Source organism: Aplysia californica, unplaced genomic scaffold (assembly GCF_000002075.1).
Source record: "Aplysia californica isolate F4 #8 unplaced genomic scaffold, AplCal3.0 scaffold00133, whole genome shotgun sequence".
NCBI lineage: Eukaryota > Metazoa > Mollusca > Gastropoda > Aplysiida > Aplysiidae > Aplysia > Aplysia californica.
In genome coordinates, this window is record NW_004797403.1 from 545,469 (window position 1) to 554,335 (window position 8,867).

The following is an 8,867-nucleotide window of genomic DNA, read 5'->3' on the forward strand; positions in this document are numbered from 1 at the left end:
TTGCAGTGAATTATAAAGTTGAAGAATGAACCAACCTATCTGTCCATGACTGCATGTATGCTGGTGGCCCGCCACTAAATTGTCTAGTGAACAATGCATCAACTACAAAATGACTGAAGAACGTCTTTCCTTTCTTGACAAAAGGACAAACTAGAGCAAAGTTACCAGCAGTCTCAACAATTTCTGGACGTCGTGGATGTTCTTGAAATATTTTTCTCATGGAAGACATTCCACACGTTTTTGCTAAAATTATTTTGGAAGGAGTTTTTTTTCTTCTCTGACATCTTGTCAGCTTTCCTGAGCACAGTCAAAGAAAAGTAAGGTCCTATCCTTTGCTTTTACACTTCAAGATATATCATTGAAAAAAACTCAGCAGAAAGCACATTTTCTCAGAGACAAGACACGTAAAGTCTCTACCCTTTCAATTTAATAAAACAACCTAGTTAAATAAAGGTATAAATATCAAGAATGGAAATACATTTGAATGGGTTGACATTTTGTTATTTACAATGCACATAAAAAGGAAAAAAAGAAAATCAACATAATTACACAAAGTGCTTACAACGTACATGGTGTGATAGGTAAAAGTATCCCCTCCCCCCCACCCTAAAAAAATCCCAATTGTTTAGGCCTATAAATTAAACAACAGCTGTTTCTGCCCCACAGCAGTATTATGCAGACATAATTGTCAGCCATTTAAAAGACGAAAATAACCAGAAACAAAATAAAGAGAAGAATGCCAGTGTGTTTTTATAAAAAGACACAAGACAAAATTCCATTCTCAAGACACATAATAAGCAATGCAGGTATATATATAAAATGCTGTGTACAAAAGGCAGAACATATAGTCCACTTGCAGTTGCATGAAAAGGGCCCTCTCTATGGAAACAGAAAAAGCGTTTCCTATAGGGGGGGGGGGGGGGGGGGCAAACTCTTGTCTTGTGACTAACAAATCAAGCTCAAACTGAAAAATTGATATGCCCTTGCCAAACTCGACTGTTTGAAAAGAAAAAAAAACCCTTGATTATGCCCAATGACATCAGTTTTATCAATCTATTTGTCATATAATATGACATCAGTTCTATCTATCTATTTATCATATGACATGACATCAGTTTTATCTATTTATCATTTATGCCCTATCATATAACATGACATCAGTTTTATCTATTTCTGTCCTATCATATAATATGACATCAGTTTTATCTATTTATGCCCTATCATATAACATGACATCAGTTTTATCTATCTATTTATCATATCATATGACAACAGTTCTATCTATCTATCTATTGATTATATAATATGACATGGGTTTTATTTATCTACTTATCATATAATATTACATGACATCAGTTCTATCTATCTATTTATCATATAATATGACATCAGTTCTATCTATCTATTTATCATATAATATGACATCAGTTTTATCTTTCGATCGTGTATAATAGAACTCAGGGTACAAAGACCAAGACTTCTTACACAGAAAATGTGTCTTTTGCAAGCATGATTTGGAGAATACTTTTCATAGCACAATTCATTGATTGGTTTTATTTATAGTTCAATGCACAGGCTAAAACAGCCCCAGGACATGGATGGCTAGTGCCTCTAAAAATAAATTATTGATGGTCAAATTCAATGCCCAAGAAAAAGCTGCAAATACCCAAAAATAATTTATCAAGCATAGACTACTTGAGCTACATAAAAAAGCTAACACCATCTGCTACCAGATTGTCATTATAAAGAAATGACTTAATTCGTCATGTAGGCCTATACCGATACTAATATAGCAAACAACATAAAGCCCTCCCAACTTTAATAATGTCTGGACTCATAGAAAGGTCTGGAAAAGGGTACTTCTTCTAATGCTGTTAATCTCTATAAAATTCTTCTTTTTGTAAAACAAATTTTAATGTCCTACAGTATTGATGGGATATTTTAAGTTCACATAATGAGACTTTACCAAGATGTAGGACTAATGTTATAGAGGTCTGAGCATACCGTAATGCCTCAATAAATAGGTGTATGGGTTTTACATCTGTATCAACACTATTAGCTTATTTAAGAGGTGGAACTTCCGAGTTCAACATCCGTCTCTAATAGAACCGAACCAAATGGCCTAACAGCCTTGGAAACTCCACAAAACAAACCGACTTTAAAAAATGCCTGGTCTGGGATTCGAAGCAGAGCCATCTGCTCCAAAGTCCAGCATGACATCACAGAGCTAACAGAGCACTCATGTCATGTCTGTAGTAAAAGGAAGTCTTAACAAATCTATTTTAATGCTGCATTCGATGGCTATCATAATTACATTCTCCGTCTTTTTAAAGCCTCAGATCACTACAGATCACAGAGACAATACAGGCTTTAAAGTCCCCAAAAAGAGTAGATAAATTGTATTATAAACCTACACTCAAGCATCAGCAGGCAAAGAGGAAGCAGTGAGCTGACAACAATTAAGGCACAAGAGATTCATAAATCAGCCAAAGCTACACTCAACATAATCTTATTATGCTAAACTGCCACAGCTTTTTGTCGCATCATCAAGAAATATGAGAGTTACTCCCAATGTTTTTTTATTCACCCGACAAGCAGGGGCAAAACGCAACAACTCATTTTCCTTGTGACGGCGACCATTACTATGAACTAGTTATCATCTGAAAGCCAAAATCTCAAGCCATGTTAGGTTTCACAGGAACAACGAACAAAACTATTCAAACTTGAGAACAGCCTCTTGAAATGAACTCCCAGAGATAGATATTTGTTTTACCAGTGCCTACATTAGAATGACGAGTTTGTACAAGCCTGCGCTGTCCCACTTGCATAAAACATGAGCACAAATGAGGTCCACAGATGCTGGAGACATTCATGAAACTGGAAACAGCCGCATACAGAAACTAGCATTGTTGGCTACTTAATTAAGCTTTGTATGCTGACTTGCAATCAGGTACGTTCACCAAACAAAAGTGGTCACCTGATAATTAATACAACACTTTGCAAAATCATGTACTGCCATATCTACACATGATACCATCTATCTTCCTGCCTAGGCTTCACCAAAAGCATGCTTTTTATTTCAATGAAGAATTGAAAACATATATATATAAACATCAGGTTATGGTAGCCTGAGCAAACAACTGTATTTAACACTTTGCTGTCTCATCTCGCAGATTGGCGATGTTTACAACCCAGTTTCTTTGGATTTTTCCCAAAATAAGATGGTAAAGCGTTAAATCGTAACCAAAAATGGGTGAGCACAGAGTGAAATGGCAACACCCAAGTACGGAGGAGCTGATCACTGACAGGAGAGATGAGTCACCAGGAGATGAAATGACGAGACCAAGCATCAAGTGGAATGTCAAAGAAGGCAGAAATGAAAAACCCAATTTATTCATTAAGATTCCACTCCACGAAAAAAAGCCTGAACTTTCTCAAATGAAGTGTGCTACCTTAGAATCAAAAAGTTGTATCGGCTCAATACCTAGTTTTGAGAAATTTGTCTTTTAAAAAATTGAGTTCCATAGCATGTCAAGCTTTTTAAAATGTAATTCTCTGAATTCCTTGATGACAATTCCGAGTAATGCTATGATTTTGATAGAGCAGATAGAACCATTGGTTTCTGACCCCGTGGTCTTAGTAACTCTAAATGGCCAAAAATAGCAGATAGACCTTTGTAGTTTTAAAGTACGGATATCTATACAAAATGAATTGAGCTTCTTTTTAAGACATCTCAATCTTTCAACCTCCAACAAGCTTTGAGACTTTTATCAATTCATTAGTTTCCACTTACAAAGTAATTTCACAAAGAAACTCTCAAGCCAAAAATAAAAGGCAAGGCATTGAATTCCCTTATCACATTAATTTAAAATGTGGAATGCTTTCAAATTCCACATGTACATTTTGTGTAAGGATGTTGAATTGTAGGCACACATAGATTTTGGAAAAAAACAAAACAAAAAACAAAAAACTAAAAACAAAACCATGCCTTTGGATTCAAGAAATTCCTTCATCCCACACAAGCACAAAAAGCATCCGACTGACTGGGTACAGCAGCTTCCCAGGCACAAAGCCAATAGAAACTGCCCGTCCAAAGCAAATCGAACCATGAAAATATTTCTTTGTCTCATTACCACTTGAAAACAAAAATGCTTAATAACAACCAACTATATATAGCCTCTCATTAAAAAGACCTCAACAGCAGAAAATTTACTACGAGAAATCAAAGTGGAGCTCTTGACACACATAGCATCTGTTCACCATTTAACATCAACTCTCTATCCTGTTCTGCGATATAATAAAAACCTACACAGAACTACATATTAACCCTATCAGTATGTCCTGGGGTCATTTTGTACCCCAGGGGTTGTATTCTTCACATTTTAGAATACTTCTAGAGTGAAGATCTCTTTGAAACTTTCAGTATTTTAAAAAAAAATCATTTTGACAGACTGCTATGCAAAGCGTACAGATCGGATTAATGTGAACATTTCCCCTTTGGCAAGTGGTGGCACCAAGTTCCCCACATCCTATGTATACGATGGTAAAACATGACGTACAGATAGGGTTAACTCAATACATTGTCCAGAATGTAAGGCCACTTGATTTCTTTGTTCTTTTCTTCTGCCATTCAGAGTCTACACCAATAAAAAGCAAATGTCCAGCTTCCCACCTCTACTGAGCTGACTTGTACAGCTATGTGCGAGACACTGATAGCCAACAAGGACTGCAAAAGCTGCTTTCATCCAACCAAGACACAAACAAAGAAAGCTACAATTAAATGTAGTAAATAATCATACAATAAATAAGTGAGTGCAGCAGTTTAACACCATTGGGCTGGGATTGATAAGACCTATTAATCAATACAGAGCATTGAAACAAAAAGGCATCTAAAGCTTGGCCACATTTTAAATACATATATTATGTCTAAGGACATGAGTATCAAATATTCTTTTTTTTTCAGAGATATGAGAGAGAGAGAAAGAGAGAGAGAGAGAGAGAGAGAGAGAGAGAGAGAGAGAGAGAGAGAGAGAGGGAGAGAGAGAGAGAGAGAGAGCGGGGGAGAGAGAGAGAGAGAAAACAGGAATGTGGGGGGTGAATATTTCTAAGCTTAGATCATGGTTAACAAGAGTATAGCAGTTGCATGGACGCGAGGTACGCTATGCCATAGTCATGGAATAAGTATATTCTGTACAGCAGCTCCGCAGTCAAAACCACCACAGTGAACAAGATCTCCCTAGCCCTGCCTGGTACCACAAAACTTTCCTTAATTAAAAGAGTGACTTAGCAAAGCAGGGACTTCTCTCTCTAACTCAATCCCAACTGGTAACATCTGTGGCATTCACATGCAAGCAAAAAAACATCAGTCCTTGGAAACCACATACACAAACGCACAAGCAACCACATACATACACACACACATACACACACACACACACACACACACACACACACACACACACACACACACACACACACACACACACACACACACACGTGCGTACATGCAAACACATAAACACACACAAACACATGTGTGAGCGTACACACACACCCAGGCACGCAGGCAGACACGCACCCAGGCTTGCACCCATGCACACAAGCACAGACACACAAGTTACATCTTCACAGTAACATATTATCTGTACAACATGAATATTATAATGAGCATTGTTTCCACAGAAAGATCTCTTTGTGACCCACAAGGTTGACTTTCTTGACAAAATTAAATTTGGAGATAAAAAGCTACGTATTTATACAGTCATAGAAATGGGCATCGTTGCCTATTCAGACAATAAATTCTTCTCAGTAGCAAACACTGAAGAAAAAAAAATAGCCTACTAAGTGTTTCTTTTCATACATTCTTATTTATGAGTTTTTATGCCAATGTGTGCATTAATTGTAGAATAGAGTAACATCCTGTGTTTATAAATATACACACATCTATTCATGACAATACAAGCAAAACAGACCAGAAGGTAATGCAGGGATGCCACTCAACTTTTTTGAAAATAGCTGAAAATCCATGCACCACGGTCTCGCTAACAGATGAATATCAATTTGAAACCCAAAGGGTGTACATAGAGAGAAATGACAAACAAACATAAGCAATGGGTGTACAGTGAAGCCTTCGTTTTTCCATTATTTGAATATTTGGCGCAAGTTGTTGTGTGTGTGTGTGGATTTTTTTGTTTTGTTTTTGTTTTTTCCAACTATAGATTCTATCTCGATTTCAATAACGGAATAGCGGATCAGGACCAAAATACCGGAAAAAAAGTGGAAAAGTGGCATCCCTGAGTAATGGGTAAGATCGCCTAATATAAGGACCTCCCTCTGATACAACTGTGAGTTCTGATCTCAGAAAGCTGTGCTTCATCACTTCATCACAGAAAACAATTTTGTGTCATTATGAAAAGAAACGAGTTCATCACAAAGAGTGAAATGAAAAGAAAACAAAAGATTTCTGTACTGAAGGAGCTTCAAAGTAAGACAGAAGCATAACAATCTTGGAGATGCATCAACGTTTAATTTCTGGGGAGCTCTGAGCACAAAATCTTTCATGTTTGAAATATTCAAAGCTCAATTTCTTTACTGGGTGTGGCATTTATAAGCAACTGTTTGAAAATCATACTTGGACTTGGAAAAAAGTGTGTGTTTTGAGCTCCACAAGACAATATGGCAAAGGCTACCCTGTTGTTCCAAGAATACTTCACAAGCTCTGATCACTGAAGAAGCCTGTCTTCCCATAGGAATTACTATGAACTTTGGTTTATTTTGCATAACGAGGTCTGTAAAACCACTGAATTTCTAAGTGTTTTGGAAAAGCTCTTGGTTCAGAAAATGAGCTGCTATGCTCTCCGCAATTATTTTTATGTGCTTCAAACTTATGTCGTTGTTCTGTATGGGGAAATCAAATCTATCGTCTTTAACAACATCTATCATCAGTAAACCAGTTTATCCGAACATCCTCATATCAAAATTAAAAAACAGTTTTTCAAGGCGAAACAAAACTTTCGCTCACTACGTTCAATTCCAAACACTTTTTCAGCTCAAGATGATGCAGCTCTTTCAAGAAATCTATTAGTGATGGAAACGAACGGTACATAATGCACATTGACCATTCTTTTCTAAATAAACTTGAGTGGTAAAGCAATAAACAATGACAAAATGAAAAAAAGGGCAATCATCATTGAATGAACAAGCAATTCAAAACATTGTTCTCCGCCTCATACATCTAACATACTGGCGCAAAAAAAGAAATCCTATAAAGAGAGAGAAGAAATGGAAAACTCAAAATAACCTCTGCCTAGATACATGATTGCTTTATCATAAGGTACATCCACTTTCTTTGAGTACCCCTACCCCCTCCACACCACCACCATACACACACAGACATGCTAGGAATGGAAGTGAAAAAAAAAAGATTCTGACAACACAGTTTTGCCTCATCTAGTAAATGTCCTAGAGTTAACAGTAATTATATTTGTATACTAGTACCTGGTCATGGCGATAAGACTCACAAAAATTAACAGTGGTGTCTTATGTTTTATGTTTTAGTAAGAGTTTTACGGCACTTGCAACACAATAAAGTCATAAAAGTGCCGAATTTTAGAGGTGTTACAAGAGAGTAACAAACATAAAAAAGAAGGAGGGAGATTAGTAGGAGATAAATTTTTTATAGGAAAGAAGAAACAAACCACACCAGAGCACCCGCCAACCACCCACAGAATGGTTTCTATCACTGGCAAAAGCTTCTGCTTCACGCTCTTGCCACAACGCAGGTAACGAAGGCAAACTGAGAAGAATGAGTCACAGTTCAGTAACCGGCCTAAACTTTGCGATCTCTCAAACTATTTACCAACTAGAGGTGCCAAGAGATGTCACCAATGGCAACCCTCTAGATCCAGCTTTTTTTCTTGTCCTTATTAGAACAATATCAATCAACTGGCAGACTTTCTATTGATTCATCACTTAAGAATCAGGGGATGCGAAAAAGTTGTAACTTGTACAAACATAGGAAAAAAATTTGAAAATACAGAATTCAGCCCATGTAGCATTCCTGAATAAACAAATACAGGTTGAAAGTTCATTTCGGGACACTATAATATCATATTTCTAATTTGCTGGAGAAGTGAGGATTTTTTTATTTGTTCACATCCCATCTTGACAGATCTGAAATCTTTTCTACCAAGTCAAATTCACAAAATTTAATTATTTCCTTTGGTTTTTAAGAGGAAATGACTGCAGTGGCTCTCTTTCTCTGCGTGACTGTCTTGCAGGCTGTTGTCTTCCTAGTCTTCTTTGATATCTTCATGCACAGCATAAAACAACTTCTGACAGATGGCTGAAAACTTTCCTGGAGACAAAGAAAGCCAAGCAAAACAAGTTAGTTAGTTTTAGTAGAGGTTTTACCGCGCTCGCAACTGCATAAGGTCATATGAGCGCCAGAAGATTAGAGGTGTTACAAGAGAGTAACAAACATAAAAAAGAAGAAGGGGAGATAAGGAAGATAGATGTTTGATAGGAAAGAAGAAGCAAACCACACCAGAGCACCCGCTAAAAACCCACCAAACAAGTCAGCACATACCACTGCTTTAAGAGATACATTCATTCATTACATACAAATAGATGGGATGAAAATTCCCCCCCTCCCCCCTTTCAAACCAATTTTAAAATAAAATACTTTGACATACTGTGTAATCATTGCCTGAACAGAACTGCATTGTGCATTTTTCAAGAATATTGGCAGCAAGTTTTGTCTCTCTATTAAAAGTGGAAAAAAGGAAAAAGAAACTTACCTTGATCAACCTATCAAAATGAACTTTGTCAAAAAGCCCGAGTAAGCCTTTACTCTCCTCCTCCTCCTC